The sequence below is a fragment of the Plecotus auritus genome (genome assembly GCF_963455305.1).
Source record: "Plecotus auritus genome assembly, chromosome: 4".
Taxonomy (NCBI): Eukaryota; Metazoa; Chordata; class Mammalia; order Chiroptera; family Vespertilionidae; genus Plecotus; species Plecotus auritus.
This window is the reverse complement of record NC_137775.1, coordinates 134,718,194-134,734,931: the sequence shown is the minus strand read 5'-3', so window position 1 is coordinate 134,734,931 and position 16,738 is coordinate 134,718,194. Positions and strand designations below refer to the sequence as shown.

At 41.8% G+C, this 16,738-nt stretch overlaps 1 protein-coding gene across 1 annotated transcript in view; it reads left to right on the top strand.

Moving 5' to 3' along the window:
* Nucleotides 1-16,738, top strand: part of SVOPL (SVOP like) — a gene marked incomplete at both ends in the record, with an annotated part of 65,121 nt that overhangs the window by 30,200 nt on the left and 18,183 nt on the right. The gene's annotated exons all lie outside the window — the stretch shown is intronic.

Sequence of the window (16,738 nt, the reverse complement as noted above, 5' to 3'; positions counted from 1 at the left end):
AGGGCTTCTCATTGGCCAGGTCTGGTTAACTGTTCATACTTAAGCTAAATCGGTTATGGCCAAGAGTCAGGGCTATGTACAAATGCCACTGAAGGCGGTTTGTGATATTGTGATTTTATAACAAGAAAGCTGTATTTGGTCTTCATCCTGATTTCTGGCACAGAGCTCCTAAGACCCATGCGACTTCCTAAATGACGAGAGCCACAAGGACGTCTTGCTATGGTAACAAGGTGACCTTTGGTTGTCAGGAGAACCAACCATGTGGTTAGAGGATGGGATTTTTCAGTCCCACCACCCTGACCTCCTCGGAGGAAAGCGGGGCTGGAGGGTGAATCTGTCACCAGTGGCCAGGGATTTAGTCCGTCATTCCTGTGTGCTGAAGCCTCCATAGAAACTCCAAAGGGAGGGTGTGGGCAGCTTCCAGGTGGGGAGCCAGAATGCGGTCTGTGCCACCGGGCAGGGCCCCACATTCCCACAAGTGCCTTTGTTTGAGGCCTCGCCCTATGTGTCTCTTCATCTGGCTTTTGATTCATACATTCATACTCTAATTATCCTTTGTTATAAACTGACAATCTGTGAGTAAACAGGTTTCCTGAGTCATGTGACTTGCTCTAGCACATTAATCGAACCCAAAGAGGGGTCATGGGAACCTCTGACTCACAGCCAGTTGGTCAGAAGTTGAAGGAAGAACCAGGACTGTGACTGGCACCTGAAGTGAGGGCAGCCTTGTGGGACTGAGCCCTCCGCTGTGGGACCTGATGCCACCTCCAGGGAGATAGTGTCAGAATTGAGTGGCTTGGTGGTGTGGAAGAACCCCTGCCGCACGTGGTAATGGGGTGTAGAACCCAAAATAGGGGTCAGTTTTTAGACCCAGGTGCTGTCTGGGTTTGGGGTGGGGTGAGCTCTCAGACAGCAGGGCGTGGTGTCGCTCCTGAACTGACGGTCAGCCTTCGCTCGGACGTGGTCCTCCAGCTTCAGTGTGTCAGCATCGCCAGGGTGACTCCCTTGGTAACATGAACATCCATGACTCTGCCCAAAGATTCATTCTGTGTGTGGCACCATATACAGAACTGGGTGTTTTTAACAGGTATCCTGAGTGAATCTGAGACCATTAGTGTGTGGCCCCCCCTTTGAGAGGCACGAGGCACCACCATCAATAGGAAAGATACCAACTGGGAGATTAGCTTCTAATTTCACTTAATTCTTTGCCTCCGTCTCTTCATCCCTTCCCTCCCTCTCCTTCTCTTCGCCTTCTCTTTCTCCTCCTCTATCTTTTTCCTCCTCTTCTTCCTCCTCCTTTTGCCCTAAAACAGACTATTAAACCAATTGTGAATGTTTCAAGATGTTTAGTAGTTAAAAACTTTAATGGTATAGAGCAGTGGTCGGCAAAGTGGTCGAAGGAGTTGTGGGTTATATAGTCCAAGAAAATAGAAAAGGGGAGATTTGGTTACAAGTAGTAAAGCCTCAACAAATGTAGATGGGACCAGTACAGGCCCCTTACCAGCAGATCAGGGACTGCCTTCCCGCTTATTCTGGGAAATGGTAAGAAGTCAGGTGCCTGGCCGGGTATGCCTAGGTTCAGCGATGTCAGGCCTGCAGGTCCTACTGTAGGTGGTTAAGGTCCTTTCTGCATGTATGTATCCTTGGACTTCACCTTAAGTTTTGCATTCTAGGCCCATCTAGTCATGGCCACGTAGCTGTGGGGACTATAGGGTCTGGGTAACACAAGACTGTTTTTTGTGGCCAGGTTTAACATGGTGCCACATCAAAAGAAACTCAGTCCAGCATCCTATCAAAGCACTGAAACCCTTTTGAATCTTTACAAAAGCCTCTTAAAGGGGTGTCAATGGGGAAGTGCGTTCATAAGTCCCTGCAAAACCTTTAAAAATCCTCTTTGCCTGCCTCACTCCCATTGTCACCAATGGTGTGGCAGTTGCACCACCTCCAGTCTCATCCCCTCAATCTCCTCACCCCTCACAGTTCAAACTCTACCAAATGCCACCTGAACTAGCTCTTCTCTGGCCCCTCCTACAGCCTTCCAGAGCTCTCAGCTGTCTCTTGAGCAACTCTCTGCTGCTCCTAACTGAAATCATATAGCCTCTCAGGATTCAAAGAAAGCTGGATACACAGACAGAGCCTCTTTGTTAGGAGTCAGGGTTTCTTCATTTAAGAAACTATTGTGGTGACTCATTTGACAAGCTGTTTTTGGAGGAATTCTCTACAAATTCTAGATGCCCTCATTCAGTTTGCCAGTTAGACCACCACAAAGAACTCTAGCTACAATCTATAGCTGATAGGATAGAATTGAATTTCTTTTATCTCAGTTCCACATTCAATCAGCACGTACTGCATGCTTACCCTATGCCTGGCATCATTCTAGTTCTATTTATTTGTTAATATCACACGGTAATCTGGTTGCTGTCACATTGTAGCTTGAAATTAGCATGGTGGTAGTTGAGACCAAAGTATGAAGAGTTGGCAACTTGTAAAGGGAAATAGCATTTCAAGTAGGATGGCAGCTGCTACAAAGGCCCAGAGATGGGACAGATATTGGTGTGTTCCAGGAGTAGGAACTAGCTTTGGTGAGCAAAGTGGAGAGACGTTCAGGGGAGAATGTCCCTTACACATGTATTGAGGACTTTGGATTTTTTTTTTTTCCTCAGGAGTAGTGGGAAATAATTTAAGGGTTTTAAGCGGGCGAGGGACACAATCGTGCATTTAAAAAGAATGCTTTGGTTGCTTACATAGTTAGTGATTTGAGGGATGGGTAGCAAATAGACAAGGGTGGAACAAGCTTATAATAAGACTCTAATTTCACATCGCCATGTACTATTCACATGAAAAGGGAGATTTCAGAATTCTAGAAAAACCCTTTCTTTTATAGGGTAAAGATATAGGAAAAGCCTATGTAAAAATTTTAAATTTCTGCACAGAAAAAAATTTACCATAGATAAGGATCTTTTAAGGGTCTCAAAAAAACTAATTGAATTGTCACAGGTGAGCTATGATTTTTTTGTCTTATCAAATACCTTTTCTCCAAAAGCATGAAAACCCAGTCAGTCAATGCAGAAGATGGTTCACAGAGCTTCACAAGTTAACGGGAAGGAAAGATAATATCCAGTTTCTATTTCCATAAATAGACATAAACTTACGAGGAACTGTACAGTGATAAACTCGGGAACTAGTTAAACTTGATCAGTAGAAAGTGCTGTCATAGGGAAAAGAGACCAGTGTGAACTGAATTCAACTTTGATGTGTACAGCGGTGACTGGTGTTTGAAAGAGAGGCTGAGGAACTAGGATGGCAGGATCTGTAGAGTCAGGGAGGTGAAAAATTGCAGAAAGCAGGACGGGAGCTTGGTCCATGCGAGACCCAGACAGGAGCTGTATGTTCAGGTGTCCGTGGAACAGACAGCAAATTCTTTTGGCAGCCCAAGTAATCTCCAGTAGACACTTTAAGGGGGCCAGAGTTATCCTAGGGATGCAGCTCTGAACTGTTAGAAACTATGTTAGTGTTTATTCAAGTCTTTATAGACCAAGGTTGAGGCCTAGGTGAGAAGAGGCTGAGAGAGGCCTGGCTAGTGTTAGGTCGCAGAAGGAGGAACGCACGAGCCAGAATGGTGAGGAATCACGGATTTATTCGATCGTCCGCACACCAGGTGGCTGAGCCTGGATGGTTCCAGCACCCAGTGACAGGAGTCAGTGGTTTTTAAAGGACTTTTGGCGGGCTTTTTCTGGGCGGGGAATTCTCTGTGCAGGTCTTGAGGGGAGAGATAATGGAATGTGGTCTCAGCAAGTAAAATGTGGTCTCAGCAAAAGGGAATGTCCATAGTGAAATGGCTTGAAAAGTCAGTTCCTGGGGGGAGGGGTATCGATTCAGTTGCTCGATCAAACCTAACAGCTAGGAGTCTTTGTCAATGTCAAGTGTGGTTCATAAATATGTTTGTGTTTATTGTATTTTCCGTGACTTAAGAGATTTCCAAAGGCATTTTTTTCTTCCATGCTGAAAACAAATAATTAAAACTAAAATGAAAATTTCACTACCTAATATTTTACTAGAGATAACAAATACAAATATTTTAATGAAGCGCTTTCAATATATTTAAGTACTAGTGCCCCAGTGCACTGATTCACGCACACTGAAAAAAAATTAATTAGAAGGTGGCCGGCGGGGCAGGACGGGGTGGGACAGGCTGGATACTCCCTGGAGCCAACCTCCCACGGTCCCTTCCCGGCCAGGCACACCTAATGCAGTGCCGGGGCTCGAAGGGCATCTGCATAGTGAGCGAGGTCCCTCTGGCCGGTGGGGTCCCTCAGCCTGGCCTGTAGGGATCAGGCCAAAACTGGCTCTCTGACATCCTCTGAGGGGTCTTGGATTGCGAGAGGGCGGTTCTCAGGCGACGCACCCCAGAATCGGGCTCCCTCCTCTCTAGTTCCGGGTGTGTCACTCGAGAACCATCACTGCCAAGTCACCGCAGCTCAGCAGTTCCTGCGTTGAGCATCTTCCCCCTGGTGGTCAGTGCGCATTCAGAGCTACTGGCCGAACGGTCAGACAGTCACTTAGCCTTTTATATCTATAGATATGTATGTATATACATATACATTTACCCAAATTTGATCTAGCTCATTAGTTCATATACTTTTTAAATTGAGATATAATAGACATTATATAACATTATATTAGTTTCAGGTATACAACATAATCATTTGATATATGTATGTATTACAGAATAATCACTTCAGTAAGTCTAGTTAACATCCATCACCACTCATTTTTCTTTTCTTGTGATGAGAATTTTAAGATTACCTTAGAAATGTTCAAATATAGCCCTAACTGGTTTGGCTCAGTGAATAGAGCGTTGGCCTGCAGACTGAAGGGTCCCAGGTTCGATTCCGGTCAAGGGCATGTACCTGGGTTGCGGGAACATCCCCAGTAGGGGGCGTGCAGGAGGCAGCTGATCGATGTCTCTCTCTCATCGATGTTTCTAACTTTCTATCCCTCTCTCTTCCTCTCTGTAAAAAATCAATAAAATATATTTAAAAAAATAAATGTTCAAATATAGAATATGATATTGTTAACTATACTCATCATGCTGTATGTTATATCCACAGGACTTACTTATTTTATAACTGGAAGTTTGTATCTTTTCGCCCCCTCTTACCCACTTTGCCCCTTCCCCAAATTCTCCACCTCCAACACCTCTTGTAACCCTCGATTTGTTCTCTGTATTTGAGTCTGTTTCTATTTCTCTCCTATACAATTTGATGTGGGTTTTTCTCTTGTGCCTGATATATAGGAGGTGTTCGGCTAGCTTTAGGGTTTCTTTCAGAGGAAACTGTTGCATGTGTGGCTATAGATTCAGTGTGTCAGGGGAGGAGGGGAGTTCAGAACCTTCATATACTTTCTATAGTTTGCTTTTTGCACTGAAAAATACATTGTAGACATTTTTTCATGTCAATAAATATTAAAAAATGCCTTTCAAAAGTTACTTTTCAATTCCTTTCAGTTCCATATTGTTGAATATCTAGACTATTTCAGATTATTTTCTATTATAAACAACAGTAGTGAGCATCCTTGTGCTTACATTTTTTATGTTTTCATATATATATATTTTTTTTATTGATTTCAGAGAAGAAGAGAGAGATAGATAGAAACATCCCCTCCTGGAGATCAAGCCCGAAATCCAGCATGTGTCCTGACCAGGAATTGAACTGGTGACCTCCTGGTTCATGTGTTGACACTCAAACACCAGCTTCATCGGCTGGGCCTTGGGCCTTACATTTTTATCTAGCTATGCCGTTATCTCCTTTGGATAAATTCCTAGAAATTGGATTGGTAGGTCAAAGAGTCTGTTCATTTTCCATTTTGATATATTGTGCTAAAATTCCCTTTGGGAAGGTTGTACCAATGCCTAAGAGCCCCACTATTTCACATATTTGCCAACTGGTTTTGTTAGAGTTTTCATCTTTGCCAATCTCATTGTCCGTAAATGTTATCTTTGTTATTATACTTAGTATTTCTTTGATAAGGAATGAACCTGAATTGTTCTTTTCATATTTTAATTGGGTGTTTCATGTTTTTTAGCTTGCCCATTCAGGTCCTTGCGGGTTTTTCAGTTCAGTTTTTAAAATACTAACCTGTAAGAGTCCTTCATATACATAAAGGATTTTAATTATTTTTCTGTCATGTTGCAAATATTAACCCCTCCCAACTTTCCAATTTCTTTCATTCCTGTCTATGTTCTCCTTTCTCTGTACTTTAGGTTTTCATACATTTAGACTAATCAATATTTTTCTCCACAATTTCTGGCTTCTATGATGAGATTATGAAAATCCACATCTGTCTCTTCTTCTAGTCGATCTTTTGGGGGGAGAGGGTGTATAAACTTATTGAACCATAATGTCCATATAAAAGTATCCAAATCATAAGTGGACAACTTAATCAATTTTCTTTCTTTTCTTTTTCTTTATTTTTATTTTTATTTTTTTAAAATAAATCTTTATTGTTCAGATTATTACAGGTGTTCCTCTTTTTTTTTCCCCCATAGCTCCCCTCCACCTGATTCCCCACCCCACCCCATGCCCTAACCCCCCCCCCCCCCCGAGCCACTGTCTTCATCCATAGGTGTAAGCTTTTTGTCCAATCTCTTCCCGCACCCCTCACACCCCCTCCCCTCTGAGAATTGTCAGTCCACTCCCTTTCTATGTCCCTGATTCTATTATATTCACCAGTCCATTCTGTTCTTCAGATTTTTTATTCACTTGATTTTTAGATTCACTTGTTGGTAGGTATGTATTTGATGTCATTTTGTTGTTCATAATTTTTATCTTTACCTTTTTCTTTTTCTTCCTCTTCTTAAAGAACACCCTTCAGCATTTCATGTAATCCTGGTTTGGTGGTGATGAACTCCTTTAGCTTTTTCTTGTCTGTGAAGCTCTTTATCTGACCTTCAACTCTGAATGATAGCTGTGCTGGGTAGAGTAATCTTGGTTGTAGGTTCTTGCTGTTCATCACTTTGAATATTTCTTGCCACTCCCTTCTGGCCTGCATAGTTTCTGCCGAGGAATCAGCTGACAGTCGTATGGGTGCTCCCTTGCAGGTAACTAACCGTTTTTCTCTTGCTGCTTTCAAGATTCTCTCTTTGTCTTTTGCCCTTGGCATTTTAATTATGATGTGTCTTGGTGTGGTCCTCTTTGGATTCCTCTTGCATGGGGTTCTGTGCGCTTCCTGAACTTGTAAGTCTATTTCTTTCACCAGGTAGGGTAAGTTTTCTGTCATTATTTCTTCTAATAGGTTTTCAATATTTTGCTCTCTCTCTTCTTCTGGCACCCCCATAATTCTGATGTTGGTACGCTTAAAGTTGTCCCAGAGGCTCCTTACACTGTCTTCATATTTTTTGATTCTTTTTTCTTTTTGTTTTTCTGGTTGGGTGTTTTTTGTTTCCTCATATTTCAGATCTTTGGTTTGATTCTTGGGGTACGTTGATCTACAGTTGAGTTTCTGTATATTCTTTATTTCAGACAGTGTATGCTTAATTTCTGACTGGTCCTTTTCCATTTTTTTGGCATTCTCATTAAGGTCCTTGAAGGTCTCATCAAGTTCCTCAGCGGTTTTTAGAAGATTCTTGAGTAACCTTATAAATGTGGTTCTGAACTCTATGTCGTCCAGTAGTTTGCTTTCCTCCATTTCTCTCATTCGTGACATGTTTCTTTGTCTCCGCATTTTGCTGCTTCCTTGTGTTGATGGAGTGGCTTTGTGTGGTAGGTGACCTATAGGTGCCCATAGCTCAGCCTCCCCAATCATCTGAGGTGGATGCTCTTGGTACACCCCTTTGTGGGCTGAGTGCAACGTCTTGGTGTAGTTAAGCCTTGATTGCTGTTGGTACACTGGGAGGAATTGACCTCCAGGCCAATTGGCTGTGAGGACCCGCTGTGTCTATAATGGAAGAACTGCTGCGCTGGAGACACGCTTATGGTGCAGGACTTGTTTCAGTGGGGCTTTGGTGCTCACTGAGTCTGCCTCTTGAATGTGTCACTTATGGATGTGAGGAGTTGAAATCTGGTGTCTCACACTAACCACTAGGTACACTGGCTTCTGGATCTCCAATGGGGTGCAGGTCAGCTACTGTCTGAGGCCACCGAGCAGGAGCTACAGCGAGAACTACAGTTTTCTCCTCTTTGCTTGGGGTTTGGAGGTTTTGGAGATGTCTGACCCGGGCTGCAAGTTTGCTAGGTTAAGCTGCGATAGGGCAGGCCATTCACATGCTAAAGCCGCTGCTTGGAGCTTGGGTGGGTTTGTAGGTTGTGCGGGGCGGGGTCTCAGGGCATGACTAGGCTAGGGCGTGGCAAACAGCAATGGCTGCCAGTAAGCCGGCTCTGTGTCTCCGACCGAGTCCCGAGTCCCGCGCCTCAGCACAATAAACAATTATTCCTGCACGCAGCCCTGTAAGCAAGCCTCATTCACTTTCCGACCCGATGGCAGACAGTCCAGCTTCTCCCCATAGGAGTTTGGGTCCCCCGCGTCTCCCCAGAAACTGGAGTTCGGAGTAATTGGGAGCTTATCTCCCTTCGGGTTGAAAACAGCAGTGCTCCCAGTCGCCCGCCACCAGCCCGATTCGCGCACCTCCGTACCTCAGCTTTTCAGTGCTTGTGCACCTCTCAATGCTGTTTTTTCTTTCCTTCTAGTTGTAGAACTTCCACTCAGCCAGCTTTCCCGTGGTTCTGGGTGATAGACGTTTTGTCTTTTAGTTGTAGTTTTGAAATTGTTGTAGGAGGCAGCAGTTTAGGTATTTACCTACGCCGCCATCTTGGATCCTCCTCTCAATTTAATCAATTTTCACAAAGTGAATGAATCCCAGACTCTGACCCAGAAATCCTTGACATGCCCTCTTCCAGGCCATTGAAGTATTTATTCATCAAAGGGTGAAGTCCCGTTCAGGAAACAGCTTTCTGATTTCCCAAATGGCAGGCCAGTTGTCTCTACACTATTTATTGAATAACCTAGTTTTTACTCATCAATAGAAATGTTTGTTTGCTCGTATTCCCACAATTACTTGGTCTATATTTAGTCTCACTATATTAGTCCATTGATCTGTCTGGTATTGTCACTGTCACATTGTTGAATGAAATTTATAGTACAATATCAAAACTGGCTGCTAAAGCACCACCTCGTTGCTCTTCTCAGATATACTTTAGAATAATTGTTACATTCTGCCTCCCTTTGTCTGCCCAAAACCTATTAAGATTTTATGTATGTATATATTTTTAAAAATGTATTTTTATTGATTTCAGAGAGGAAGGGAGAGGGAGAGATAGAAACAGCAGAGACAGAAACAGATGAAAGAGAATCATTGGTCGGCTACCTCCTGCATGCCCCACCCTGGGGATCGAACCCACAACCTGGGCATGTGGACTGACTGGGAATTGGATTGCAACCTTCTGGTTCATATGTTGATGCTCAACCACTGAGCCACACAAGCCTGGCCCTATTAAGATTTTAATTGTTGTTAAATGTATCAGTTAATGTAGTAAAAATGGACTTCTTTCTGGTGTTGTCTTTCTAAGATTATGGTTTGTGTTTCCATTTGTTTGGTGTTCCTTCTACCACCCTTGCTGAGATTTTATTGTTTTCTTAAAATAGATCCTGCATGTCTTGTTTATTCTTAGGCATTTTATGGCTTTTCTTTGTTATTGTGAATAGATTTTTTTCATTATAATTTTTAGTCTAACATTCTAACAAGTAATTTGTATTTAGAGAGGCTATTGAGTCTTTTTGTCTATTGATTTTTAAAAAGCCAGCTCATTCTGGATGGTTTTTCATTTGAGTCAAGTTTTTCAGGCTTATAATTGTATCCTGTGGTTTTATTTCTCCATGTCGAACCCTTCTATTTAGCATTTTAATGTGCTTAAGATTTCACAGCTTACAAAGTGTAAACTCAACCCTATTGACTATCTCTTTCCAGCCAAACTACTTAAGAGGGTTCTTTCTCTTTACTGTTCTCATTTCCTTCTCCCCACTCACACTGTCACCCTCTCCAGCCTGGCTGCAGCCATCCCTACTCTACCACAATGAATCTTGGCAAGGTCTCTGAGAGACTTCCACATCTCTAAATCCAAACATTGTTTTAGTCCCCCATCTCATGTGACCTCTCCCTCACTTTAGGGACTGATGGCCATCCCTTTGTTCTCTATCCCCTTCCCATGCCAACCATCACCTTGCCCTCTTGTGGTTTTCTTCCTACATCTTCAGCTGTTCCTTTTCTATCTCTTCGTAGTACATTGTCCTCGACTCTAATTTTTGAGGATTCTTATTGCTCAATATTAGACCCTCATCTTTTCATATTTTGCTTTCCACTTGGATGATTTCACCTATTTTTATTTTAATTATCATCTATGTGCTCATGAGTCCCAAATTTATATCTCTAGACTAGGCCTTTCTTCTGAACTGCAGTTTGATACATCCAATCACCTCTTCAACATTTCCATTTGAATATCTCAAAATCCTCTTAAATTCAGCATGTCCAAAATTCAAGTCATGACATTTCTCCCCAAACCCACTCTTCTTCCAGTTTCCAACCTGGAGTTGTCCTCTAGTCCCTTCTCCTTTATCATCATATTCAATCCTCAAACCATGTGTCTTTAACATCCCAATAGATGCTGGACCATCATCTTATCTGCTTTTCCACCACCAGCACCACTCTGGTTGAAACTACCATCACCTGCCATTGGACTGCTAAAACGGAGTCCTGACTGGTCTTCTGTGTGCTCTTCTCATTCAACTCATTTTCTTTACTGCATCCATGTAGATCTTGTGTTATTCTTGTGCTTATAGCCCTTTATTGTATTGCTCTTTCCCTTCCTCATACATAAAGACCAAAATTCTCAACATGATTTACAGGGCTCTACCACTGAGGGCCCCATCTGGTACTCTTTCCTGCTGTTTACTTAGCTATAAACAATCTAGTTCTTGTAGTTTATTAAAACTACCACAAATTACACACACACACACACACACACACACATACACACACACCCCTCCCCCCCACCAGGGTTTTCTCAATTGCTGGTACTGGAAACCCTTATCCCTTCCTACTCCATCTCCACCCTGGTTAGCTACGATTCACTACCTGCTTAAGAAAGCCCTCCCTCTTGCCCTAAACTAAGTTTGGTCTCCCTGTTATGAGCTCTTTTAGCACTTTGAGATTTTCCTTCATGTTGCTTATCAGATTGTAGTTGCCTATTTGTCAGACTAAAATCTCTCTCTCAATAGACTTTAGGCCCCATGAGGACAGGGATGTGTGCATATTTTGCTAATTTCCTTACTCCTAGCTCACTCTCCAGGACCTGGCATATAGTATAGTGGATACTCAGAATATTTTGTGAGTGATGTTTCTAACTGGTTATTTTGTATAAAGAAAATGAATTTATTTTTCCTATTAATTTTGTAACCAACTATTTTATTGAAATATCAGGGATCAGTTTGGGTCCTCAGAAAAGCAGATGCCACTATGGAATTACATATGCAAGAGATTTACTGGGAAGTACCTGGAAGGGGGAAAGGGAAGGAGCAGGAGTGGGCAAGGAGAGCCTTCAGGTCATGCTGCAGGTGTGACGGCAGCAAGACCTCATTTAGCCAGTGTTTTCCTCTTTCAGAGAAGCACTGAGTTTCATGTGCCCGTATTTTATTTATAAATGTTGAATCAATACACAGAAATGACATGGTGGCTGGTTTTTGTTTGTGTGTGTTTTATCTTTCCTAGGTTCTCATTGTCATCCGGTTTCATTAAAAAGAAATAAATGTTTCTTCTTTCCCTGAACTCTGTTCCTTAGAAATTTGAAAGAATTGGCACTTTTGAGGCTGTACTTGTTAGTCACTTTTTTGGGGTTGTTTCTGTTGGTTATATATTTGGGAGTAAATGTCAGGAAACATTTTTATTGAATATCTAATTATTCAAATTTATAAGCAAATATAAATTTTGGGGTAGTATTTTTTATGGCTCTTTTCATCCTCTGTATTAGTGATTATTTCTTTCACATTCTTAATTCCATGTTTTTAGGATTTTTTCACTTTAAAAAATTATGTTACTTTTAAAAAAAATGTTTTTATTGATTTCAAAGCGAAAGGGAGAGGGAGATAGAAATAACAATGACAAGAAAGAATCATTGATTAGCTGCCTCCTGCACACCCCCTACAGGGGATTCTAGCCCACAACCCAGGCATATGTCCTGACTGGGAATTGATCTGTGACCTCCTGGTTCAATATAGGTCGATGCTCAACTCCTGAGCCACACCAGTGGGCTATGATTTTTCACGTTCATAACTAGCTTTATTTTTTTCCTAAAATAGCTCTTGGATCAATTTATCAAGTCTGCCTGTTTCTGTTTTTAATTTATTAATTAGGCTTTTGTTTTTATGAATTCTTTTACACTAATTTTGTAGGTTTATTAGCTTTTGATTTTACTTCTTGAGTCAGAAGTACAGTTCAGTGGTTATATTAACAAGGTTTACAATCATTTGGGGATTTTTTTCTGAATATAAAAATGTTTGTTGTGAAACTTCAAATACAGAAATGTAGAACCAAGAAAGGGAAAATCCCTTGAATTTGATCACCAGAGATAACAACTGTATCTCTTAGTAGTTTGGGGTATGTTCTTCCAAGTGCTTTTCTAGGCATATATTTGTCTCTTTTTTGGTGTGCCTGTGTAGCAGTAGTAGTATTTGTATACATGTAAATGTGCATATGTATTTTTTATATTTATAATGTATGTATTATATACACACAGATGTATGTATAAGTGTAGATATACTTTTTACTTAGTTACATACGTATTTCAGGTCTCCAGGGAGGACAGGCCTCTCACAGATCTGAAATGGCCTGAGGTCAAGGAAAGCAGATTGCCTGGGTTTCTGTTTTGGTTAGACTGAGAGTTCCCATGTTAGGGCAGGGGCTTGTGTAATTCAAATCTCCTGCCAGCGCCAAAGGAAGGAGCACTCAGGCTTTTTTATAAGTTTGTCCAGAAGTTGGAGAACAAGGGAAAGAGAGGAGGGTGAGGGTTAAAGGCTGTCAGTAGCCATCAAATAGATGTGTTTACATCTTTACACTGTGTTTCTACATGTATGTGTGTATATAGACATGCCTGGGTATAACACCTACCCATACATCTACATATTTGTATGTATATATGTATATATATACACACACACACTAGTGGCCCGGTGCATAAAATTCATGCACATTAAAAGGGAATTAGAGGAAATATTTTAATATTGCTATTTGCCCTTTCTCTATAATAGAAGTGTCAGAGATGAAAGAAAATTAGTAAAATGTATATGAAAATCTCCCTCCTGTCAGAGTCTGGGGTGCGCCATGGGACCCAGAGTCAAGTCCCCACCCACTGCGAGCACCTCAAAATCAGGCGAGACCCAGACCCAGCTGGCCCCACCCCCGTCAAGCCCTGCAGGGCGGGGGGCACAGCCTCAGGTCCCTCCGTCAAGCTCCGCTGGGCGGGGGGGCGTGGCTTCAGGTCCCCTGGCGCAGCCTCAGGGCCAGGGGATGTGGCCTCAGGTTCCCCGGCCCAGCGCCGAGGTGGGGGACGCGGCCTCAGGTCCCCCATCAAGCCCCACTGGGTGGGGGGGGGTGCAGCCTCAGGTCCCCTGGCCCGGGCGCTGGGGCAGAGGGCATGGCCTCAGGTCCCCCGGAGCCAGCACGAGGGCGCAATGACCATTTGCATATTAGCTCTTTATTATATAGGATATCTACATATTGCAACTGCCTTTTCTCATCAATTGTTTCATGTCAGTACTTGTAGATCAACCTCATTCTTTTAAGTACTAGTAGGTGCATAGATCTCCACTGTGAGGATATGCCATAGTCAGTCATTACATTGTTTATGAGTAAGTTGCTTCTGTGTTATTTCTCTATGATTTTACAATGGAACAACGAACATCATGCACCCTACACTTTGGTACATATCCAACTTTGTTATTCAACACATAGTCATTGAGCTCCTTTATGCTCCAGATACTGTACAAGTGAAGGCCCCAGATTCTTTAAAATTACACTATAGTGGTGAAGGGACATGGGACAGCTTATTAATATGTCAGATATGAGTAATGCTATGTGCTATGCAAACATATAAAATAGGGAAAGGAGACAGTGATGAGGGTGGTCTGCTAATACTAGTACAGGGTGGTGGGGAGGGCCTCTACAATAGGACACAGATGTGAGAATGACTGGAATATGTCTGAGGGAAAAGCAGAATTTTTAGAAAAGCTCTACTGGGTAATTTTTAGGTCAAAGGATGTACATATTTTAAATTGTGATGATCTTGTCAAATTTCATTTTTTAAAAATTTAACCATTTCACGATATAACATATTAACCATTCTTAAGCAGCCCTGTTTCCATCTGTCACCACCAAAAGAGATAGTAACCTTTTAAGCCTTATTAATATGGTTCAAAATACATTATATCATCTTAATCTGTAATGTGTTCATTTTCAGTAAGGCTGAGCACCTTTTATTTATTATCCATTTGTATTTTTTTGGTAAATTGTTTAATGTGATTTGCAATTTTTCCACAGGCTATTGGCCATTTATTACTATAATGCAGATATTTGTTTGTGGTTTACTTTTTTATCTTACTCTGTATTTTTTTTTGGCATGAAAAATTTAAAATATTTTTTACCAACTATTTTCATTTGTGTTAATGTTTTGTGCCATGCTTAACGGCCTTCATCACTTGTTTATCCATATTTCTAAAACACTGCAAGTCAATATATGCTTAAGGCATGAAGTTAGGATCCAGCTTTAAAAAGCAACAAAACAATGCCTAGTTGGTTGTGCCCGGACCATTAATCATCCTTGTGTTTTGGCTCATCCCAATTGACTTACTACGCCCCTATTATAATAAACCAAATTTCCATAGATTCTTTTTTTTTTAAAACTATATTTTACCGATTTTTTACAGAGAGGAAGGGAGAGGGGGATAGAGAGTCAGAAACATCGATGTGAGAGAAACATCGATCGGCTGCCTCCTGCACACTCCCCACTGGGGATGTGCCCGCAACCAAGGTACATGCCCTTGAGTGGAATCAAACCTGGGACCCTTGAGTCCACAGACCGACGTACTATCCACTGAGCCAAACCCGTTAGGGCTCCATAGATTCTTAATCTATTCTGGCACCAATCACACTGCTAATGACTGAAACCTTGTTTAATGCCTCTTGGGCTAAAAAACCTCCCTCAGACTCTCCTATCTCCCAGACATATTTTCAGATTTTTTTCTTTCAAATTAATTATAGAAACAAATTTTCCCCAAAATTGATTTTTAAAAAGTCCTAGTGGGATTTTGATTAAAAATCTATTAGCATTACTTACTTTTTTAAAAAAATATATATATTTTATTGATTTTTTTTTTTTTTTTTTTAGAGACAGTGGAAGGGAGAGGGATTAGAGAGATAGAAACAACCATAATGAGAGAGGAATATCATCGATTGGCTGCCTCCTGCACTACTACCCCTCACCCCCAAACAGGGGATCGAGCCCGCAACCCGGATATGTGCCCTGATCAGGAACTGAACCAGTGGCCTCTTGGTTCCTGGCTTGATGCTCAGCCGCTGAGCTACACCAGCTGGGCAGCGTTACATTACTTTGGTGAGAATTATGTTATAAAATTTAAAAATACTGTTTTTCCAAGAATTAGATTTATTCAAATTTTCATGCCCTTACTAGTTATAATTTTCATGTCTTATACATTTCTTAAATTTATTCCTAAGTATTTTTTGTTCCCATTGGCTATGTCCTACAAACTTAATATTGTTGTATTTTCATCACATTCAAGTATATGTTTTATTTTTATTTTTGAGACTTCCTTGACCCACAGTTTAAACTCTTTTGTAAGTTTTGCTGTTATCTTTATTTGTAGCTTAATACCACTTTAGTCAGAGAACCCATTCTATAATTTTAATTCTTTAAAATCTTTTGAGGTTTATTTTATGGCCCAGCATATGGTCTGTCTTGGTGAGTGCTCCACAGGCTAGGAAAGAATGTACCTTCTGCTGTTGCGGTGTGTTCTATTCCAATCAAATTCTGGTACTTGACGTGTCATTTTGTGTTTTTGTTTTGTTTTTATATCCCTGCTTATTTTGTATCTAGTTCTATCAATTGCTGAGAGAGGGGCACTGAAGTCTCCAACTGCATGTGGATTTATCTATTTCTCCTTTCAGTTTTTACTGGATACATTTTTTTAAAATATATTTTTATTTCAGAGAGGAAGAGAGAGGGCTAGAAACATCAATGACGAGAGAATATCATTGATCGGCTGCCCCCGGCATGCCCCCTATTAGAGATAGAACCCACAACCCGAGCATGTACCCTTGATCAGAATCGAACCTGGGACCTTTCAGTCCACAGTCCAATGCTCTATCCACTGAGCCAAACCAGCTAGGGCTACTGGATGCATTTTGAGGCTCTTGTTTGGTGTATAAATCTTTAGGATTGTTGTCTTGGTGGACTGAAACTTTTATTAGGTAACTAGAGGCCCAGTGCATGAAAATTCGTGCACTCGGCAGGGGGGGCCCTCAGCCCAGCCTGCACCCTCTTGCAGTTCCAGGACTCCTCAGGGGATGTCCACCTGCCAGCTTAGGCCCGGTCCCCAAGGGATCGGGCCTACGCTGGCAGTCAGACATCCCTCTGGCAGCCTGGAAGCCCTCGGGGGATGTCCGACTGCAGGCCTAAGC